The following is a 25068-nucleotide window of genomic DNA, read 5'->3' as shown; positions in this document are numbered from 1 at the left end:
AGGGACCGTAATGTGTGATGTGGGACTGTGACCTTCCTGTTGGAGGTACTGAGGTTCCTTCTCTGATAAGGGAGGAGGAACCACTGTAAGTGTCTGGAGTGAGTCTTGCCCATGGAACAATGCCCATGCAAGGTATCATTTTCCCCAGGAGCTTTGACAGCTGTGCCAGAGGCACTCTCCTGTCCTTCCAAACCTGATGGACCAGTTTCCTGATGCTGATTCGACGCTCCTGAGAAAGATATACCCTGCAAAGGGATGAGTCTATTATTGCTCCCAGGTGCTGAAGTCTCCTTGTGGGAGTGATGTGGCTCTTTTTGAAGTTCACAGAAAATCCATGATTCTGAAGGGTGAGTATCGTGGTCTGAATGTCTGATTGTGCTGTTTTGAGAGAGCTGGACTGAATTAGAATGTCGTCCAGGTAAAATTGTACACGCACTGGCATCATTCTGAGGTGGGCGGCTATGACTGCTAGTATCTTGGTAAAGACCCTTGGGGCTGAGGAGAGCCCGAAGGGTAGGGCCCTGTATTGGTAATGCCGGTCAGCGTAGCAAAATCTGAGGAATTTGCGATATTGGGGATGAATGGGAATACGTAGGTACGCCTCCGTGAGGTCTATTGAGGAAGTAGGTCTCCCTTCCTGATACTGGCTAATATGGACTTCAGGGACTGCATCTTGAACCTTCTGTAGGTTAAATAATAATTCAGTCCCTTTAAGTCAAGTATCGCCCTCCACCCTCCTGAGGTCTTTGGAATCACAAAGAGGATGGAGTAGAACCCCTTTCCCTCCTGTTCCTTTGGTACTATCTCTATGGCGTGAATTGATAAGAGGTGCGCAATGGCCGAGTCTACCAAGTTTGCCTTGGAGGTGTTTCTGGAGAGGGGACACTTGATGAAGCGGTTTGGTGAGGGAGAGTAGAACTCTAAGGTGAGGCCGTACCTGATTGTTTCTAATACCCAGGCGTCGCAGGTGGTCTGTTCCCAGACCTCGCTGAACTTTCCTAACCAACCCCCTATGGGAGAGTCTTCCCTGGCATCACTTGGATCACCTGTAAGGTCGGCCTCCCGATCCCCTGAAGGGACATTTGGATTGAAATTGGCCTCTGGCTCCCATGTTTGGGCGATCCTGGGTACGATCCTGTCTAGAGTAGAAGGATCGCGAGCCTCTTGACCAGTCCCAGGATTGCCCTGTTTGAAAGGGCTGTCTCCACTCCCAGGAGCTGCTGGGATGGAAGCCCTGCTTACGAAAATCCTGTGGGGTTTTTCTATCCAGCTTTTTTGAGGGACTAAGATCTTACGTTTGCCCCTGCCCTCGCTTACATGTGGATCCAAAATGGATCCGAAAAGAGTGTCCCATTGTATTTGGAAGCTGATAGACGCCACTTGGCTTTTAGGTCAGTTTTCCAATTCTTGAGCCATAGGAGCCTGTGCAAGGCTACCGTGGCTGCTATGGATCTTGCTGGGTATTTAGTTGCGTGTAAAGAGGCATCGGCCATGTATTGTGAGGCAGCCAGTATCTTGGGCAACGTTTGGTGTGTTCTGACCTGATCAGGAGGTACACTGGCTTGTAGCTCGCGAAGCCACATGATACAGGCCCTGGCGAAGAAAGATGAGGAAGTTGCAGCCTTGGCTGCCCAGGCTGAGGCCAAATGTGCGCGACGGAAGGAGTGTTCAAACTTCTTGTCTTCTGCTCTCAGAGCTTCTGCCATGTCCCCTGGAATAGCAGATGTGGAGAACAATGAAATCAGGGGACTGTCAACCGTGGGAACATCCAACAAGGAGGAAAAGGAAGGAGCAACATTAAATAGCTTCCTCTCCACACTGTTAGGAGTAGGTGGTGCTGCCAGAGATGACCATTGCTCCTCCACAGAGGTGCGAAAGACCTCAGGACATGGAATGTACTTGTCCTCTGTTACCCTCTTGGCGAAGAGGGGATTGGACTCCTTACTCGTGGAAGGTTTTTCTTCCTGAACAGACATTAGATTGACAGTAGAGACTGCTTTGATTAAAAGGGACTTAAGAAGGGAGGGGTCAAAGAGACCAGAATTTGCTGTCTGCTCAGGAGTAGCCCCCTTGTCCTCTGAAAGGGGCATGTCGGCCATATCGAGGTCCATTGATTCCTCCTCTCCCATTTGAGAGGAGATATCAGAGACATTTGTGGCAGGAACATTGTTCCGCCCTTTCAGTATGGAGGTTGAAAAGGTAGTTGTCCTCTGGATGACATAAATTGGGCGAAAGCATTTTGCATAAAAGCTTGAAATTGAGCAGACCATATGTCTTCCTGGGCTCTGGCGTTAGATCCAGGCACAGGGGGAGTATGATCTGGTGAAGATGCTGGTGATGAGGAGGGGAATCCATCTGCTCAGTTTCCCCCAGAGGAGACCAAGATCTGAGGACTTCCTGAGAAGTAGTTAAGGTAGGTTCGGGTATAGGGGCCTCCAATGGGGCAGGGGAAACCATGTCAGCCTCATTGGATCTGATTCTTTGGGCCCTGGAGAATTGCTTTTCAAGTGCCAAATGTCTCCTCGAGGCCTCTTGCTCAGCTGTTTTAGAGGGTCCCTTCTGAGAAATATGTTTTGTTTTGGCCTTCTTCTCCCCCCCCCCACTTCAGATTCTGTAGATCTGCGCTTTTGTTGTTGTTGTGGGGGGAGCGGTCTGGGACCCTGTGTAGCTGAATGTGAGACACTGTCTGCCATGTGGCCAGGTACCCCGAGCAGGCAATACCTGGGGTGGGGGGAAAACAGACATGCAGATCAATTACAGAGATTAGAGGCTTACAATCCTCACTCTGCACACAACACAATGGCCGGACAGTCAGGCTCCTTACTAAAAGGGAAAGGTCCTGTTAAGCCGGTGACAAATGTCACCCTAGAGAGCAGCTGGAAATAAATTAGAATTTCCTCACACTACTTCACCAAGGTTAGTAGATGACAATAACCACAGACGTATTGAGAGGGATTGTGAACAAAGATTGGGTGGAGTAACTGTATTTCCCCCCAATATATGGGCTATTAAAACAGACCCAAGGGTGTCAAGATAATAATCTCTATTTCTCTCTCTCTCTTTTTTTTTTTAAAAAAATATAAATCTGTTCGCTCAGAAGGAACAAGGCCTGAAAAAACCTCCGGGTGGTTGACCCACCTAAAATGGAGGATGACAGTGATCACACCCAAGATGGTGCCCAGGCTGAAGGACACGCCCCCTAACTGCCAACGGTCAGAGAATGACACGAGGCTAAATGGTGACTGCACCCCTAACAGTGTCTTTCCAGGCTGAAGTAATCAGTAGAATAAGCTCAGATAAGGGGTGGGGGGCGGGAGCCAAGGAGAGCTCCTCCGACAAACTGCCGCTTGCGTGTCTCCTTCTTTAGCTAGAGAAGGTGAGCCGCAGTTCTGTCGGTCGTTCTGGGAGCCGTGGAGCCGCGGAGCCTTGCGCGTCTCAGCTGAGGGGAAAATAGTCGCCGCTGCTGTTTGCTAAAGCTCTGAGGCTTTAGAAGCTAAAAAAGGCCGGCTCGCTATGCGATCTAAGGTTGTGTCTGAATACGCTCACCATGCTGCGTAGGGAGCCCTCAGGGGATCGCGAATCTGACGGAGCTCGAGCCACAAACCGGGGCCGTCCTTCTGCTCTCAATCAGCTAGCAAAAGCACAAATTTTTGCCAGAGAAGAGAGGATTGAAGAGTTTGCCTCAAATATACTGACTATCTGTGGAGCTTGAAAATTTAGCTGCTATAGGGCTCGAGACTAAGTCAAAACTGGAGTCACGCCCAAAGGAGGGGTGTGGCCAAAGTTTTGACCTAGTCTATCGGGCAGGAAGGCTGTAATGAACCCATCCGGTGAATTCTACAGCCATCCTGCTGGAGAATACCAAATTCTAATTAAAGGAAAATACCAAAGACCAACATTCTTTGAGATTATGCAAAAACTTTTATGTATTTTTGAGATATTCTTGATCAATAGGCAATTATGTTGCTCTACCCATTCAATTTGGCCCAGACCTTTTGGAAAATTTAGCAGACAATCCACACAGAAAGTTCACCATCATATTCTGAAGAAACATGATCTGTTTAATTTTTATTTCTTGGTTTTCATTTGAACAGAATAATAATGCCAACTAAATATGTCTTTTTAGATAATTTTACAGATATATACTTTAAGAATGAATATTTAAACTTCGTTTAAATCTTTTTCATGCCAATTAGTTCTGTATGTTTGTTGTTCACACAAATTGTTCTGCTGTATAATTATTTTTCCTCTGAAAGAATATTCAAGAGAAAACTATTAACTTAATAACATACTATTTTGTTCATTTGCTTTCTTGGGAGGCACCACTGGAGCAAACATCTTCATAATATTGATTAACATTGTTTGATTAAACTTTTATTTTAATATTTTCCCAGTTCAAAATTTCAGGATTACTTGATTTTTAAAAAAGACTGTCTTGGAATGATAGTGGTAAGGTATAAATTGAAAAGATAAGTTTAAAATGTAGAGGTATAATAAATTTAGTTTTTAAGCTCTAATAAATATTTATGTTAGCTTTTTTTAAAGCTATATACTAAAACTTATTATTTTAGTTTTGGTAAAAAAAAAAAGAGTACCCCCAATCTTTATGTCAAAATATCTTATCATTGTAAGATGTGCAGGGGATAGAGAATTTGGTGGGCAGGTAAACTATATTGTGAACAGTTCCAAAAAAACCTTCTATGTATTATAATTAAAATGGCAATATCCCAACAAATCTGTGAGAATAAAATACTGTGTACAAATGCTAAATGCTAAATCTAGAACACTAGTGTTAGCTAACCAAATTAAGTCTTTGTCATTAATAATGCATGAGTATCAAAAAGGTGTACACTTCAGAACATGTATCAGAGCAAATATTAGGATGATTTATGACTTAATGTTCTGTACAGGAAAAAAAAAGATTTTCCTGGTATGTTTTTGTAACCTTGAAGAAGTGTGTTTTACTGGCACTGTGCCCTTCAAGGTCAAAGATACTCTCCACACTTTAGGAAAAGATGGTACAAAAATGGAAATCAGCTGCATTGAAATGATGAACCCAAGTTTCATGTGGAATGGGTCATTTCAGTACCAACGGTTCATTTTATGTCTTTAAAAAATTAGATATCAATCTCAGAAACAATTGGACTTCATAAGTTTCAAATACAATCTTTACCTCTTACTCATTCTATAGTAATTCAGTTTAAAAACACTAAATCTTTCTAGTACTAAAATAATCTTTCCATATGATTTAATCTTTTCATGTGATTAAATCTTTCCATGTGATTAAACACTACATGATTTAATTATCTATCCATAAGCCTTTATGATACAGTAAATATTTCAAAATATTATTATTTGACTAGAACCTAAATGGAAATAAAAAGTTCGATTTCAATTTATTGATGTTATGTCTTAGATGTCCTTTTTCTTCCCCAGTACAAGTAATCTTCGACTTACAACCATTCGTTTAGTGACTGTTCAAAATTACAACAGCACTGAAAAAAGTGAGTTTTGACTTTTATACGATACATGAGTACCGTATATGCCGGCGTATTAGGCGACCCGGCATATAAGACGACCCCCGTCTTTATCGCTGAGCCGCATTCCTAGAACGTTGTCTTATACGCCGGAAACTACCAGTATTTCCGGCGTATAAGACGACTCGGCGTATAAGACGACCCCCGTCTTTGGCACCGAGTTTAGCACTTCCGGAAGTCGTCTTATATGCCGGCATATACGGTATCTGCAGAAGAAAATTATAACTAAGAAAAAACAAAGGCTGAATGCAAAAAAATAAAGCTCTATTAAATACAATTAAATTATTCTGGTGTAAATATGCATGGGATTCCATAAAATAGAAATAGAATTCTTTATTGGCTAATCAAAATCAGTACATATGAGTATAGATTTTGGGAGGCATTATATTCAGATTATGCATCTTTTTTAGACAAAGAGATCACCTGAAAGAGACAGTTACTTCTAGATAAGTAAAAAGAGAATTGCTCTGACCCAATTTAGAGGTTTAAAATCTTACTGAACAATTAATTCAATTTCAGTTCCAGTCCATATTTTAATCCATTTCAAAAGGTTAAATTTTCTGCTATATTTAACCATTCAGAAAAATCATCCATTTTTCTTTCTTTTCAGTATGTCTACCATGATTGGACAGACAGCCTTTTAAGGATGATATCTGGGTCTGGTACCAATCTTGTTTTCTCTCTAGGTGAACAATAGCAAAACATATATAGATGCTATTGTAGTTTTAAAGTTTCATTTATTTTCAAAAAATATTTTTGAATATTAAGATTCAGCATTTTTCTGGCACAGCAATTTTGCCTTCTTTACTGTGTTTCAATAGTTGGACTCAGTGTGAGAGAGTGAGAGTGAGAGTGAGAGTGAGAGTGAGAGAAAGAGAGAGAGAAGGGAATCGCAAGTGCCTCTCTCTGTCTCTGTCTCTCTCTCTGCAAATGGTGGAGGAGGCTGGGAGCTGCAGGAGAAGGCTCAAGGAGCCATATGCGGCTCCAGAGCCGCGGGTTGCTACCCGTGGTATAGGGTCTCCTGCCTGAGCAGGGGGTTAGACTAGAAGACCTTCAAGGTCCCTTCCAACTCTGTTATTCTATTAGGAGATCAAGAACCACAATTCTCAGCCTCTTCTCTCTCTCTTTTTTTTTTAATTCTTGAGAAATCAAGATACCAGAATATAAACTGACAGCAAACAGCACTCCTTACTAGCACTGATGATGTTACCTAATTAGGTTAATGAAACATCTGCAAGTAAACAAGCAAACTCAAACTTCATCTCAACCCTGTGCTACAAATATTCTTCTTCACTGGCATATCCTGTATTCTATTCAGAGACATGCAGAAGGGCTGTTCCTTTGATAACCAAGCAGTTAGAAGGATCACTGAGAAGAACAGTTAAGTCCACAATCCAAATTTCATTTTTTTCCCCACCTCAGGCACAAAATCTGGAAGCAGTTTCCACGTGGCAATAAAAGTATTTGTTGTTGTTGTTTTTACCTTGGGCTTTTACCAATTAGATAGACTTAATGTTATTGAAATAGTTAGCTTATATTATTTGGTAAGACTAAAAAGTTGAGGTTTGAAGTTGATATTCTATTGCAGGGGTCCCCAGCCCCCGGTCTGTAGACCGGTACCGGGCCGCAGCATGCCAGCAACCGGTCCACACAAACAAGCAAAGCCCCATCGGTGGAGTGCAGGCTGCACACAAAACTACTTGAGAATATTTGTGAATCTTAGTAGCTAGCAACAACTAACGTATCTCTCAACGCTTGAAAAATGCAAGCACTTTTTAAAATTTTTTTTTTATTTTTTAAACCAACAAAACAAAACATAACATACATACACACACAGTGTGTACTCCTTTTTTTACAGCAATTTCGTAACAGTAATCTTCTATTATTTACATTTTCCCCTTATTCTTCTTTAGATATATGTCTTTGTTGTCCCGTTGTTTCTTGTTCGCATTTTTCTTCCTTCATACTATACTTCATACTAAAAATAATACATATTATTATTACTATACATTATTATACACACATTTTCCACTTTTGACCTTTCCACATTTATTCTCCTCTATTATTTCTAGTCTCCAACCAGTCGTACCACTTATTCCATATTAAATAGTACTCTGTGTCTTCCTTTTCTTTTATCTCTTTTGTTAATTTGTCCATTTCAGCACAGTCCAAGATTTTCCTCATCACTTCTTCCTCTGATGGTATATTCTCATTTTTCCAGAACTGTGTGTCTGCTATTCTTGCTGCTGTTATTATATGTAGAATTAAGTACCGTATTTCTTTACTATATTTTCTGTTTAAAATACCCAGCAAAAAAATCTCTGGTTTCCAGTCTATGGGTTGGTCTATTATTTCTTTGATCCATCTTCTTATTTTAGTCCAGTATTTTTTCGCAACTGGGCATGTCCACTATAAATGATAATATGTTCCATGTACTTTTTTACATTTCCAACATGTTGGCGAATTGTTCTGGAACATCTAGGCAAGCTTTGCTGGTGGAAGTTGCCATCTGTAAAACATCTTCAACTGGTTTTCCTATGCCGCTGACATAGTCAATTTTATGTTTATTTCCCATATTTTTCCCCATTTCTTCAATTCTATATTATATCTGAAATTTTTTGCCCATCTAATCATTGTGTCTTTGACAACCTCATCTTCCATTTTATATCTCAATAAGTATTTGTATAAATTGCTAATTAATTTTCTGTTCCATGTATAATTTTATCCAATTCTTGCGGCTCTTTTTGTATTTCATATAATTTTTTGTCCTCTGTATATTTAGATTGAATTTGTGTAAATGTCCATCAGTCAATCTCTCTTTATCTTGTTCCAATTCTTGTTTTGTTTAAAGATTTCCCTGTTCGTTTACTAATTCCTTGTATCTAATTATCTTATTTATATCCAGTAGGTTTGGGTGTTTCAGAGCTTCTGTTGGGGATAACCACACTGGAATTCTTATATTATGTTTTTGTTTTATTTTTTCCCAAGTCTGTAGCAATGCATTCCTAACTATGTGTCTTTGAAAATATCTGTGGATTTTGTATTTTTCGTTCCATAGGAATGCAGGCCACCCCGCTTGCAAGTCATGTCCTTCTATTGTTAAAACTCTGGTATTTTTCAATTCCATCCATTCTTTTAGCCAAGTTAGGCTCAATGCTTGGTAGTATGTTTCCCACTCTGGTAACGCCAATCCCCCTTTATCTTTCATATCTTGCAAGAGTTTTAATTTAATCCTGGGTTTTTTCTTTTGCCATATAAATTTAGTGACCAATTTATTTAATTCTTGAAAGAATGTTTTCCCTAATTTTATTGGAATAACTTGGAACAGAAATAATATTTTTGGCAATATATTCATTTTGACCATAGCGGTCCCCCCTAAAAATGAAATTTGTAGATTTTCCCAATTTTCTAAATTTTTTTTACCTGGTGTAATATTTTATCATAATTATCCTCCTTAATCGAGGAACACTTCGCTGTAAGCCACATCCCTAAATATTTTATTTTCTTAGTTATACTTATCTTTGTTTTATCTTCCAGTTCACTTTCCTGTGCCTTTGTAAGATTTTTGTTTATTAATTTGGATTTATTCTTATTTATCTTAAGTCCGGCTACCTCACCAAATTCTTCTATTTTTTTAATCAATTTAAGGCCGGTTTCTAATGGATCTTCCAAAATAAATACCAAATCATCAGCGAAGGCTTGGACCTTATATTCTTCCTTCTTAATTTTTAAACCCTTTATTTCTTGGTCCTCTCTGATTTTTGTCAGGAGTATTTCTAATGATAACATTTCTAATGATAAATAGAAGAGGGGAAAGTGGGCATCCTTGTCTTACTCCTTTGGTTATATCAATTTTTTCTGTCATTTCATCATTTATAATTACCCTAGCTATTTGTTTAGTATATATTTTCTCAACCATCTTTCCAAATTTTGTCCCAAAATCCATATAGTGCAATTGTGTTATAATAAACTTCCAATTCAGATTATCAAATGCTTTCTGAGCATCAAGAAAAACCAGTATAGCTTGTCTTTCAGGATGGACTTCATAAAATTCTAAAGTATTCATTATTATCCTCATATTATTTTGTATCTGTCATCCTGGTAGAAATCCATTTTTATTTGGGTGGATGTAGTTATTCAAAAATTTTTAAATCCTTTCTGCTAGTATTGTTGCAAATGTCTTATAATCTGTATTCAGTAAAGAAATTGGCTTATAATTTTGAATTTGTTGCAGGTCTGATTCTTCCTTAGGGATGAGGGTAATGATTGCTTCAGTTCAAATTGTCGGTATCTTAACCTCCTCCAGCACCTCATTATACATCTCCAATATTATCCATTGTAGTGATTCTTGTGTACTTTTATAAAACAACTGGAATTTCATCAGGGCTTGATGATTTATTGTTTTTTTCAATGCTGTTTCTAGCTCTGCTGTGGCTATTGGTCTAGTCAACATTTCCTTTTGTTCTTTGATGATTTTGCTCATTTTTGCTGCCTCTATATATTGTTTGACTTTATCATCTGCTATATCTTCCTGATGGTATAACTTTGAAAAGAAGTTTTGTATTATATTCTTTTTTTCTTCCCGTCTATATTGTACTGTTCCACTTCCGTCTTGTAGTTGCCTTTTTCTTTTTTTAATTTATAGGCCAACCATCGACCAGTTTTATTCGCATTTTCAAAATAATTTTGTTCGCCATCCTAATTTTCTGTGCCATTTCTTTTTGTGTTGTCAGGTTAATCTTGTGTTTTATAATATTCCATTTCTCTTTTATCTTTTTGTTTTGTGGATCCTTCTGTAAGTCACCTTCTATTTTTTTTAGTTCTTCTTGTAATTTTCCTTGTTGAAGTCTCCTATCTTTATCTTAGAATTGTATGCAATTGTCAATCCCTGAATGTAAGCTTTTGTAGTATCCCACAAATTTTGTGTTGATGTCTCTTCCTTTATTAGTTCACCAAGTCCACCAAGAGGGAAACGGAGACTTCACTAGGAAGTCTCCATTGAACTGGTCCCTGGTGCCCAAAAGGTTGGGGACCTCTGCTCTATTGCGCCAAAGGAAGTCAGAAATCAATGCCTTTTTTTTCCCTTACCTCACTTCTCTACTCCCTTTCCCCTTCCCCATCTTTTCTGCTATTTACTTTTGTACTTTGATTGCCTTGTATATTATAAACTAATAAAACTTTGAATATTAAAAAAAAATTTGAGAAGAACAGTTACAAATCCCTCTTCCCAGCCAAGATTAGTCAGAATCTTGTCCCCATTCAATCTGGCAAGGAAGAGGACCCAACGAAGGAACATAGCCTAAAGCAGAATTCTCTACCCAGTGCGGCACGTAAGGGAACAGCAATCCTTTGAAGTTTTCTTCAAGAGCCAAACTACTGGGCAGTCCCGATTCATAAATAAATAGGGAACAGCTCCAAAGAAATGAGGCAGGCAATTAAGCTGTGTTGGCCAGCCAGAATGTCTTCCTGACATGTTCATGAACATCTTCTGGGTCACTATAAAACGTCTTTCTCCCTTTGGGTTATCACACACAAACAGATATACACATATCCTAAATATCTGAACAGATTTGGTCTGGCTGGAAAAATCAAGAAAAGTTTGTCTGGCTGGAATGGGAGCTGAGCCAAGTCCTCCCAAGGCTCACCCAGGGTCAGCTTGTTCTTGGAAGCCGAAAAAAAAAGTTAAATAAAAGCGACTGGATAATTTCAGACAATCAGCAAGTCTAGACTCTTCTGTACCTTCCTATAGATTTGAAACTTCCTCCTGTTTTCAAATTTGGAAGTAGAGTTACTAGTCCATATTATTTTGGGGGTCTTCCCCCACCGCTATTCCCAGTAATAATAGTAATAATAAGAATAAAGTTGGAAGGGACCTTGGAGATCATCTAGTCCAACCCCCTGCTCAGGCAGGAAACCCTATACCATTTCAGACAAATAGCTGTCCAGTCTCTTCTTGAAAACTTCCAGTGTTGGAACATTCACTGCTTCTGGAGGCAGGTTGTTCCACTGGTTAATTGTTCTAACTGTCAGGAAGTTTCTCCTTAGTTCTCCTTAGTTGCTTCTCTCCTTGATTAGTTTCCATCCGTTGCTTCTTGTCTTGTCTTCAGGTGCTTTGGAGAATAGCTTGACTCCCTCTTCTTTGGGACAGCCTCTGAGATACTGGAAGACTGCTATCATGTCCCCCCTAGTCCTTCTCTTCATTAAACTAGACATACCCAATTCCAGCAGCCGTTCCTTATGTTTTAGCCTCCAGTCCCCTAATCATCTTTGTTGCTCTTCTCTATACTCTTTCTAGAATCTCAACATCTTTTTTACATCGTGGTGACCAAAACTGGATGCAGTATTCCAAGTGTGGTCTTACCAAGGCATTGTAAAGTGGTATTAATACTTCACGTGATCTTGAGTCTATCCCTCTGTTAATGCAGCCTACTACTATGTTGGCTTTTTTGGCAGCTGCAGCACACTGCTGGCTCATATCTAAGTGATTGTCCACTAGGACTCTGAGATCCTTCTCACAGTTGCTACTATTGATCAAGGTACCACATACTATACCTGTACATTTGGTTTTTTCTTGCCTAAATGTAGAACTTTACTTTTCTCCAGCATGATAGATGGAGAATCCACAAATGGGTTAACTCTGTTTTCCTGCCCAATTGGACTGAATCTGTCAAACTTGCCATGCCTCTCCTGGGCCAGGAGACCTCCCAGTCACGACTTAGTGTGTGCCCCAAAAATACGTGTCAGTTTGGCTCCCAGTTTCAAACTTAACTACAGAGCAGGTAGTATGGTTCTTTTTTCCCCATTCATGAATTCTACTTTTCCCCTTGCAGCGCTGGGATCAGCGCAGCACCTAAACGCTTGGCGTTTTTCTCTCGCTAAGCTGCTGACTTGAAGAAACCTCAGACCTCCATTTCTTCTCTCGGCACACTCGTTGCGGGCGCTGGGTGAGGAGCTGTTTCGCTTTAAAATTTTACTGCTTTTAAGTGGTTTCTGCCGTTAGTGAATGCAGCGTGCCTATAACAGCCACATCAATCAGAAACCGCCCAAACAAATTTCATTTTGTTAGATAGCACCCAGCGTTCCAGTTTGTTCAGATCCTCCTGTATCTTAAGCCTATCTATTTCTACATTTAAGTTGCTTTTGATGTCATCTTATTTTCTTTTATCTTAAAATTAAAATGTTAAATATCTTAATATTTATTTTTAGTTGTCAGAGAACTGTATATTAAGAGGTACCATGCATAAGTAGCCAATAAATTATGTATTTAAATTTAATTTCTATTGAAAATATGCCATCAAAGTTTTGTGGAAAGTCTGGAGACCTATTATCAGACAATAAAATGGGACCTCAGACATATTCTTGTTTTGCAGGATATTGCCCTGCAAATCCATAATATAAGCATAAATTATAGTCATGCAGAATGTAGATATAAAGCAGATTTTCATATCTTAACATCTTTCAACACTTAGTATTCCTTTGACTATTGATACAGATTTTGAGATGAAATGTGATATGCAGGGTTTACAAGTCTTTAGTCACATCCATATTGTATCCATTATTACCATTATTATTATAAACAAAAATGCATTTTCAGTTGAACAAAAAGCTGAATTTATGACTGATGCATCTGTAAGGATTTCTGTGTCTGAATTACTATGATTTATTTTTTGAAAAGAAATGAAAAGATGATCGAAAACTTAAATTCAAAAGGTCTTTTGAAAAAAAATACCGTCAACAGTCGCAAAAACCTTGATAATAAACTATTTTTAAAATACAGAAATGCAACTTGCTAATGAGCCCAATAATTTTAAAAACACCTGATTAAAATAAAAATAGATTATGTTAATGACCTTTTCTTTCCAGGCATTACCTGATTATATAAAAGTTCTACAGAACTTTTACAATAACTATTAATTATGTCATAATGAATTACAAAGTGTAGATTAATTGAGTCTGACTCATCTTGCAGGAAGAGGAACTTTTTGTAAGGGCAAACTAAATGATCCCATAAATAAACAAAATAGAGTACATTTTACCTTCACTTTCACCTCTTTTTAATATATTTTCAAATTTTAAAAAGCTGACATGTTTTTTAGAATTCTTTATTAATGTGAAGATATTTTCAAATCTTTCTGACAAGGTTTATTTTAATATGATGTAGTAATCAGTTCTGAAAGCCAAGTCAGTTGGAAACATGCCAAATACAATAGTTTTCTAAATTTAGTATATGTGTAGTCTACACTGTTTACTTACTTAGCTTGCTTATTTGCCATTCCTTGCCAGAGCCTTTGTGTGGTTAATAATATCAATGTAAAATAGCATATTATTCAGACTTCCCAAGGACATATAAAAATATCAGGAATAATAAAAACCAAAGCTCAAAAGTCATGCACCCATGAATCCTATCTGTAATTGGAAAGCACTCTCCCCAGGAAAGGGGAGACCTTCACCATTTTCCTAAGGCCCAGGGGGACAAGGTGAACAAATCTCTGCGTGGAATGAAGAAAGAAAAAATGGGGGAAGCCACTGAAAATTTGCAAAACACCTACCATTGAAATTTCAGCAAAGTTTACCATAGCTACTATAGGGAAAAGTGTAAGTTTTGCTTTTAAACAATGAGCACTCCTTATTTTCCCCACAGGAGCAGTTCTTCCGTTATAAATAAAATAGAAGAATCCGAATGACACTGCCATACTGATTACATCATATTACTAAACATGCTCTGGATCATGGTTACTTCTTCCTTCTAGATAGGAAACAGCTACCATCTAAAATCTTTTATTTCCAATAGAAAATATAGTCCTATCGGGATAATAATTTGGTTCTCAACACAACTAAGACCAAGGAACTTATAGTAGATTACAGGAGGAATAGATCAGACATTCAGCCCCTGATCATCAGCGGAGACTGTGTGGAGCGGATGGCAAGTTTTAGGTTTCTGGGTGTTACTATAAAGGAGGACCTGACCTGGAGTGCTCATGTTATAGCATTGGTTAAGAAGGCTCAGCAGAGATTATATTTCTTGAGACTTCTCAGGAAACAACAACTGAATGAAAAGCTGCTGACCTTCTATCGTTGCTCCATAGAGACCATTCTAACCTATTGCATTTGTGTGTGGTTTGCTTGCTGCACAGTAGCAGATAGGAAAGCACTCCAGAGGGTCATTATCATCACCCAGAGGATTATTGGCTGCCCTCTCTTCATCCCCCCTGGACAAACTGTACAGTTCCCATTGTCTTAGGAAAGCTCAAAATATTCTTAAAGACTCATCTCATCCCAGGCATTTTTTTTTAACTATTACCATCTGGCAGACTGTACAGGATAATAAAAACAAAGACAAATAGGTTGAAAAATAGTGTTTATCCCAGAGCTGTAACCGTATTAAATACCACTGTATAGTAAAACATTGAAGCGCAATATTAGGGGCAGCGCAATGGTGAATAAAATGTGAATAAAATAAAATGTGAAGGATGTGTGTATATGATGCATTTTCTTATTTGTGGTTTTTACTTGTGTGTAGTGTGCACTGTGGAAAGCACTTAATTTTTTGTGAGTTACACAATGACAATAAAGATATTCTATTCTATAAATAAAAAGTCTTATTATGTATAACTTTGCTCTGCTGTGAACCAACTTATCTGTTGTTTCAATTGTTTCTATGTGTTTTTATTCATTTAATTTTGAACATCTTGAAACTACCAATCCTATTTTTCCTGTTTTCAAATTCTTCAAAGCCTCCCATCTCCACTTTATATTTGTAAGAAAGATTTTTTGGCTCTTTTGTTTATTAAATGCAGTTAATTTTTTCTATTTTATCTTATATATTCAACTTTTTTGTAGAATTTGCCTGATCTGTCCAATCTAAACCTTTACCAAACAATGTCATTTCTGTAATTCTGGATAATATCCAGCAGATTTCCTATAGTAAACATTCACAAGGCATCTTTTCACTCCACCCATATATAAACAATGGGTATAAACAACTGATTTTGGAGAATCTTGGTGACATTAAACATTTAACTGTGGTTTGTGGCTCACAAAAGGCCCAGTTCTAAGTAATCACTTCTGATTCTACAAGGATTTAAAGCAGTCTTTCTGTCTTCATCAGGTACGCAGAAAAACCAAGCACAGCTGACAATGCCCAACATGCTGAAAGCTCATCATGGATTTTAAGGAATATCAAGAAGAGAAGAAACTAATTAAAGTTGAAATATCCTGAATATAATCTTTATCTGTTGACTCAGCTCAAGAGATTAAATCCCCATATACTTGGTTATATGAGAGAAAACGAGAGATTAGTGATCCCTTCCCAGCTGTTAAAGAGCAATACCTGAATATAGATTTCTTGTGGGAAACCATAAGAGAATACAAACATGTGATTGGAATGATGTCAGTTCCCAAAAGACATCAATTCAAACTTATATAGAAAGAAAGACATCTCCATGCTTCTATATACACCAGAGAGAATATAACAGCATGATACCTTTATTAGTGCTCAAAGTAAGAAGAATAATGGACTACAGTAGTTCATCCCAGCAAGGAAGGTAGAAGCACTATGGATATGAACTATTTCTAACCTGTTAAATTAACATACCTTTCCTTTGAATTCAGCATTTCCATTCTGTATCTATAAAGAACTGCCATCAGTTGACCCAAGGGATTAAATGATTAAATAATCTGCACGTCATTTTGTTAATAGTTCAGACATACTATTTAATTATTCTGTTTTGTCATAATTCATATAATTCATATTATGTTTAGTTACTTGTTCATGTCCATTGTTCACCCTGTTGATCCATGACTATTGTGCAAGGTTTGCCACCAGCCATACTGTGAAGTATGTGGATGATACAACAGTAGTGGGCCTTATTCAGGATGACAATGAGGATGCTTACCCCAAGGAGATAGAGGTTTTGGTGAACTAGTGTAATAAAAATAGCCTTGTTTTATACATTGGAAAAATAAAATAGATCATTGTCGATTTCAGAAAAAGCAGGCACAGCCACACTCTTCTGTGCATTAATGATTCACCTGTGGAGGTGGTTAACTGCGTCAAGTTTCAAGGTCTGAAGCTAATAAGTAGACTAACTTGGTTGCTCAACAACGAGTCACTGGTAAAGCAGGCACACCAGTGCCTGCATTTTCTGCATCGCATGAGAAAAGTACATTTTCCTTCCCCTGTCCTTAATACTTTTTATAGAAGAACGATCAGGAGCATCCTGTCATATTGCATTACAATCTGGTTTGGAAGTATTACTGCTCCAGACAGAAAAGCAGTGCAGAGAGTGGCAAGGATGACAGAAAAGTTCACTTCCTTCTATTCAGGACATAGCATATAAGCAATGCTTGAGCAGGGTCCACACTGTTGCCTGGATGTTACACATCCTCTTCATGACTTGTTTTCCTTGTTACCTTCTGGGAAGAGGGTTAGTGGTATCTGAAGCAGAACATCCAGATTCAGTCACAGTTTTGTTCCATATAGCATCAACCCCTTATGAACTCTCAAACTTCTTCTTTCCGCTATATATTCAAAATGGACAGTGATTTATATTATGTATGTATGTATGTGTGTGTGTGTGTGTGTGTAGGTATATATATATATATGTGTGTGTGTGTGTGTGTGTGTGTATGTATGTTTTTCCAATAGCATGTGTATATATATGTTATATATGTACATGGGTAGGTATATACTTTCTTTTGAAAGCAGGCAACAAAATTTCATTTTTAATATGGGCCAGTGTGCCCACAGTAAAAAATGACAAAGGTTATCTTATCTTACTCTGTTTTATAATCATTCATGATAGTTATGTTTTATGGTTTTATTTTATGGTTTTATAGTTTGGGTTGTTGAGTTGTGAGCTGCTCAAAGTTACATTTTAAGATGGGCAGTCATACAAATAATTTAAATAAATAAATTACTATTTATCTCATAAAACTGGAGATAAAATTGAGTGAGGTGCCATAAGGCTTAGTCTTCATCCTTATCATCACCAACATTATAATTTGAAGATAGAAAGAATATTATCAAAATTTCAGATAAAACAAAATTGCAAAACTATATAGCTAATGTTGTAGAAGTCAGAAATAATATTCAAGACAAACTTGACTATTTAGAGATGTGGGCAGAAAATAACAGAATGACATTCAACTAAGACAAACCAAAGTTATATTCTTAGGGAATAAAAATCAACTGCAGAGATATATAGAAAGGGAAATATCTAATTTGGCAAAAGCAAATATGGAAAAGTTTTTAGAATAGTGTCCGTTGCCATCTCACACTTACACTTCGCAACCACTCAGTATCAGCTGCCATGAACTTTAGGGGGGCTGGATAGAAGGGGAGATGCTTCGAGAGAAATGAAACTTCACTGTATCTCTCTGAGATGGACTTCAAGGACAATTGGCTGGGAACGAATACAACTGCATACCAAACCTATGACTAAAATGATCTTATTTGAATTTGATTGGACGTGGGGGCATAGTGATGAGAGGCAACTAAGGGAGGGAAAAGTTATATTTGGAGATTTTGGCACATGACTTTCAGTTTTGGCTATGCATTATTGTAATTCACTTGACTTCTAGTAAACTATACCTTTCTCAATAAATGGAGTTAAGGATTGTTCTTATTTAGAGGTTCAAGCTGAGGCAGGTCTGACAGAATAGTATCTGAATAATTGGAGAGGAATAAACAAATAGTATAATGTGTTATTTTAAAAAAAGCAAATATAATCATCAGATATAATAATTACTTCCACTCTCTACATCAGTGACCAAGTATTTAACAGAAGGTCATACAGAAGGAGGTCAACACCTGACCTATATCAGCCCAATGCACAGGCCACAAAATAATAAATTACTGAAAGCACATTCCAATTCAATGTTAGATAAAGATCTCTGGAATCAATTACCCAGAAAAATCACATGTTCCTTGGCACTTAATGGCACAAATATCTCTTTTTATCTGAATCATTCTATGAACCAAAAGGAACAAAGAGAAGAAGTGGCAGCAGCATATTTGGGCTGATGAATTTTCTTCCTTTTATTCTTTCTAGACCTTTGCTCCCTTTTCTTCCTAAAAAAATCAACATAATGAAATGGGACACTCCCTACATTGCCCCTACATTAAAAAAATGCATATTTTAGTAAAGATTTGGTTGAAGATAAGGAAGACAGTTTCTACTTTACCAATTCTCCATTTTATTATTTCACAGTTCCCCAATTCTCTGAGAATTTTTACAATGATTGTGGATAGGAAAAGAAAGGTCATTTTGTCAGCAGAACTCAGAATTCTAAATTCAAATCAGATTTTCCAATTCACTGATAAAGGAAAAATATCAGTATTTATACATGACTTTTTAAGCCAGCATGAATCAACATATATTGATATTTTCATTTTTTCTTTATTAGTTATTCTGAAAAAAAAATTTCAAAACCCAAGGTTACCTTATTTCCACAGCATATAAAATTCAACACCATTTCTCTTAGTGGGGAAGGATTGAAAAACTTTAGAAGAGGTGAGTTCTTTAGCAGTCAAGAAGCAAGGATGAAGACAAAGTTGCTAGATACTTTAAAACATAATGACAAAAAGGAGTAGGCAGTTATGACAGCTGGTACTCTATTCACAGAGAAGTACAGCTATTCTGCAATAATATAATGATAATGTCCTATGTTCCAAAACATCCTTTTTTTATCAAATAAACTGTCACCATAGCTACAAAACCAACAACTTTAGTAAATGTTTTGACTGTCAAATTTGTCATTTAATCATCAGAAGTGGGCATATGTTCCAAATCAACAATGAAACGAAAGCAGTAATAATTCCCACATTTAAAGAAAATGTATTTGTTGACCAACTCCAGCATGACAGCCATATTTCATGGTTCAGTGCCCACTACAGGCTGGTCACTTGAGGGCAGAAGACATGTTTAATTGAAATAAAACACATCCAAATTAAGCAAAATATACAATCATTTTTTGAAAAAGTCTGTTAAGAAATACTTGAACTATAACAATTACAAGGCATAATTCTATTTTTATATCAGATACTTTAAAGTAGTAAAACTGGTATGTTCTACTACTAAAGGAAAAAGTTAAATTGTAAGTAGATTAAAAACCATGAATTCCTCAACATGGAGATCAGGAAAAGAAAAAATGACTCAACAAAGAAAAAATATCTAAAATAAAGAGAAAAGCCTTGTTAAATAGTTTTGACAAGTGAGCTGATGAGCAAAGTCTGAAAGTCTGCACAATTTAAACTTTACAACATTCTGTCTGTACTTCTTTAAAAGTGCAATGCTTTATGGAAAATGTTGGGATTGAAGGACTTATAGGATTTGGTGGAATTTTCATGTAAAGTAGTTGCAACAGTCTTCCAAAGAATTAGCCAAGGTAGAGTAATATACTACAGAGAAGGAAATATCTGCATACCATTTTATACCCCCTCCCACAAAGAACCATATTTCTCCCAATAACACAACATCATACCAACCCAAAATATAGCAATGTTCTAATTCATGTTTAAAATCTATGAATTCTCCAATATGGAGATCAGCAGAACATAAACATCACAGAAAAGCAAATAACTAAAAGAGAGAGAAAAAGAGAAAAAAGCATTGTCTAAAAGCTTTGACAAGTAAGCTAACGAGCACATTTTCTAGATGTCTAGGGAATAAAAAAAAACAGCCCTTTGCATTGAGTAATATTATGTACATAAGTCTGCAACAAAAGATAAAGATATGGTATAATTTAATCTCAATGATATCAACATATGCTACAGCTGCAGACAATCACAAATCTCTCTTTGTCTTTTCTTTTTACTCTTCACGGAATGTTCTCCCACAGGAACAATATCTATCTAAAATCCATGTTTTGTACTGCCCAAACTCACTCCATGATCACTAGAAATGAGCATAGCGCTTCCAAAAACCAATTGTTTTCCAGACATGAAAATAGAATGGCAAAGCAAATTATATATAATATTCTCTTATTGAAATGGACAAAATTTCACAGAACAGTTTCTCATGTTATTTGACAAGCTCAAATCAGAACAAACTAAGAGAAAAGGCAACTAGGCATAACACAATAAAAGATATTACCTTCACAATGTATTATTGCTGCCAATTATATCATTTCAGCTTAATTTCAAAAGCACAATCATGCTCAACTGTAAGTTTCTTTTTTAAATTTCAAACTGTATTACATTAAGGCAATAACTCACCTTCCAGCTATAATATTGGTCTCTCTTATTGCAAAAATACATTTCATAAATACTTCATTGACAAGTCAAGCTAATTCAGGTTAATTTTATTGTATTTTGGTGCTATCACACATTTGTGTGCAATTACCTCTATAATTTTATTGCTACACCAGAAAATAATCATACCAATTATTTGAAAAAGAAAGCATATAAATTCTAAGTCACAGTTGCTGGCATTTTTGATAAAATAGCAGCTTTATCTCTGAAAGTGGCAGGAACATCAGATAAATCATGCATCAGTCAAGTGCAGCTGACCCCCAAGTGCATTGCACAATATCAGAAGTGCTTCAAAAGAAACTTTCCTGTATCATCCATCATCCTCCATAATACTAAAATAGCTACACCTGAAAAGTCAGAATTAGAGAATAATAGTAATAATAATCCATCCAAGCAATATGTTATATTAACAATATTTTTAACTAAACTGAGCTAAGATACACTTAAATCTGCTCATAAGCAAATAAAACAATTGCCATTGTTAAAACAGATTCAGACAATTGTTCTACAATAATTGTAAAACTGTAATCTATATAACATATACAAAATCTTATGCTAAAATAAATTGTATATTTATAGAATATCTGCTAATCTTAAATAGATTGATCACATATCTCCCAAAAAGGAAAATACATGTTCTGAATTGTATATGATATGCAGGTGGCTATGAGTACCACAAAATTAAGTGTGAGGGAGTTTGTACTGTGCCTGCTTTTTGAAGCTTTGTGTATCCGCTATAGGAAAATATATAATAACAGTCAGATTAGTAAGATTAAATTGTTGAAAACAAAATTGTCTATTTGCAATTGTAGCTTCCACAAATAAAAGGGAAGAAGACTTATGTATTCTTCGATAACACCTGGTGGCCTCTTAAAATGGTATTTTCCCTTGCCTAAGAATACTAGAGCTAGGGCAAAATTCAGGAGTGATCCTATTTTCAGAAGATTCTGCAAGCCATTACTGATCAGCAATAATAGACTAAACCTGATAACTCTAATTCTACATGCATACTTTATATTTTATTTATTTATGAGACTTATATACCGCTTTAAGTGCAAGCACTCTCTAAGCGGTGTACACCAGTAAGCAATATATATATATATTTACATTGCCCACAACAATCTGGGTCCTCATTTTACCTACCCCGGAAGGATGGAAGGCTGAGTCAACCTTGAGCCGGTGAGATTTGAACCGCTGACCTGCTGAACACAGTCAGTTAAAGTGGCCTGCAGTACTGCACTCTAACTGCTGCGCCACCTCGGCTCTATCCTACAATATAAAATAATTGTGCCTTCGCCTCTAAGAGTAAAACATAACGGGGAAATTTAAATATCTTTTATAACTTTCCATGGATTTAAGTGAGGGAAACATATGAATAGGCATTTAGACAACATTACAATTCATTAAGACTATTGTGTACAGTCAAAAATATTAAAATAAATTATAAGAAAAAATACTATAATTTCAGATTAATAATTTTTCTTCTTTTGAAGTGTGGAATTGGAGAAGGCTTACCCTAAATCAGGGGTATCAAACTGCGGTCCAGAGGCCGGATGTGTCACGCCAAAACCACACCCACCCCATTGCCGGCAATGGAAAAATGTGACGTCGTGAGTTTGACATTTGTGCCCTAAATCATGCCAATCTGTCAAATAAATTAAAAAGCAAATACTCCAATATCTGCTGGATTTGACTATGAGGGAGGGACAGAAAAGAATATTTTTCAAATAATATATTCATACTTTATGGTTTTGCTAATGTATTCTGCAACTTAAATAGGATATCAGTTACTATGCTGGTGTTTGATAAGCATTTGTTAAAATATAGTGTTCTATAGAATTTATACATCCATTAAAGATACAGAGTATCAAACACTATACATGGATTCACAATATCAATCTGAGGACAAAAATTTAGATTTTATTTCTTTTGCTTTTAAGAGGAAGATTAATCTAGTCACAGAAGGGCAGAAGAGGCTCAGTTAACCCTAAAAGTACAGCAATGTTCAATTAGGTTATGCTCTGTGGAAGATAGATATGTGATGCAGAAAGGTCTACTGCTGCCTGTTACCAACCATGACAGAGTTACTGAGATTTACAATGCAGCATCAATCTTGTCGACTGGATTTTTAACACTGACTGCTGGACACTAGGGAAGGATGCCAACTTTGTTATGTGAATTCTTCTCCAACATTATTACTTTTTGTGTGGACTTAAATGCACTATTTTTTTTCTCCCCATCCTTGCAACAACTTACTTGTTTATGCAGTTCTGAAGCCATGTCAAATGCCTAAGAGAAAAGAAAAGAATGAAACTCATTAGGAAAAAAAAACACACAAAAGCATTCATTTATAAGCAGCTATATACAAAAATGGCTTAGCTCACAGTATGTCTTCTTTTATCATATACAAACTCATGAAAAGCTGGCTCCACATTTTACAGCCTGACACAGAAAATGGGGATTTCTTTTCTATTGAGCAAACAGGAATTTTGAAGTTTAGCAGGTCATTTATCATCTGCAATGAGTCATAATCAACAAATGATTATATGAAGCTTTCTCTCATCACTTGCCCTGTGAAATAGAAATCCACAGGAAAGAACAGTAACTTAAGATCCATTCAAAAATCTGTAAAAATAGTACATTCCAGCTACTAAACTCTGTGTGTGTGTGTGTGTGTGTGTACATACATACACACACACACACACACACACACACACACATACACACACACACATATGACCACTTCTCTATTTCCATTATTTCTAATCAGGCTAATTTCTCTCACTCAAGAGCAGAATGATTTAAATTGGTTTACCGATCAGCTATCTACATCCTGGTCCAAGTTATCATTTGGAACTCAGCTCCATTTATTTCAGCAAAACCTATTTTGCAGCCAAGAAATTAAAAGACGCTTGCTCCTGGGGAGGAAAGCTATGGCAAATCTAGACAGCATACTAAAAAGCAGAGACATCACCCTGCCAACAAAAGTGCGTATAGTCCAGGCCATGGTTTTCCCAGTTGCAATGTATGGCTGTGAAAGTTGGACCATAAGAAAGGCTGAGCGCCAAAGAATTGAGGCCTTTGAACTATGGTGCTGGAGAAGACTCCTGCGAGTCCCTTGGACTGCAAGGCGTTCAAACCGGTCAGTCCTAGAAGAGATCAACCCCGACTGCTCTTTAGAAGGCCAGATCCTGAAGTTGAAACTCAAGTACTTTGGCCACCTAATGAGAAGGAAGGATTCACTGGAGAAGAGCCTAATGCTGGGAAAGATTGAGGGCAATAGAAGAAGGGGACGACAGAATGAGATGGCTGGATGGAGTCACTGAAGCAGTAGGTGTGAATTTAAATGGACTCCAGAAGATGGTAGAGGACAGGAAGACCTGGAGGAATGTTGTCCATGGGGTCGCGATGGGTCGGACACGACTTCGCAATTAACAACAACAACAACAACATTTTAAAGTAACTTGTTTTTATTATGATGGTCTAAAACGCTGGTAGAAAATGATGAACAAGCTCAATATTAAAGAACTTATCTGAAGCTACCTGTCCCTCTAAAACTATTTTCTGGTGAGACATCATACCCTACCAGTTTGTAGTTACAACCTAAGTTACAATGAAAAATGTAGATTAGCTTCATTTTGTTTGCTTGAGGCCTTTTCTTTGCTAATTCAGACACGTATACACAGGGAATATTCTCAGATCTTAATTAGAGGGGTGGGGATGTTGAATTTTTAACAAATGGACTTCTCCCAAGTGTTTTAGTTAAATGTGTGTTAAAAATAAAGAGCTCTGAACAGCCTGAATAGAAATTATATCCCCTTTCAATCATGCTAACCCAATTTAGTACAGGTAATGTGACCAGATAAGACCTAGATTTCTAAAATAAAAGGGGGAAGTCAATTATTTTTAAAATTGAGATAATCGATTGTTTATAGACATTTAATTAAGTATGCTTTCTACAAAGAAAATTATTTGCAAAAAAAACTCATGATATTCATTTTCTTTTAATCACAAATTTTAAATTTTGCTACCAATAAATACTGATTAATTTACTGACATAACTTTATTTTAATCAATCATCATAGCTCCTGCTTCTTTAAAGGTTAATTTTAAAGTAATTGTAATTTTAAGGTAATTGTAATTGTAACTAATTGTTTATTTTAATGCACTAATTTACCAGTAATATTATGTAGGTAAAAATAGTCTGACTTTTGAAATAAAACATGGAAAATCTTAGAATCTAGATTAAGAAATTATGCTATGATTTTTCAACTGAAC

This window comes from Crotalus tigris, unplaced genomic scaffold (genome assembly GCF_016545835.1).
Source record: "Crotalus tigris isolate CLP2741 ecotype Arizona unplaced genomic scaffold, ASM1654583v1 scf7180000017536.10889498, whole genome shotgun sequence".
NCBI classification, from domain to species: domain Eukaryota; kingdom Metazoa; phylum Chordata; class Lepidosauria; order Squamata; family Viperidae; genus Crotalus; species Crotalus tigris.
Note: the sequence above shows the minus strand (reverse complement) of the source record.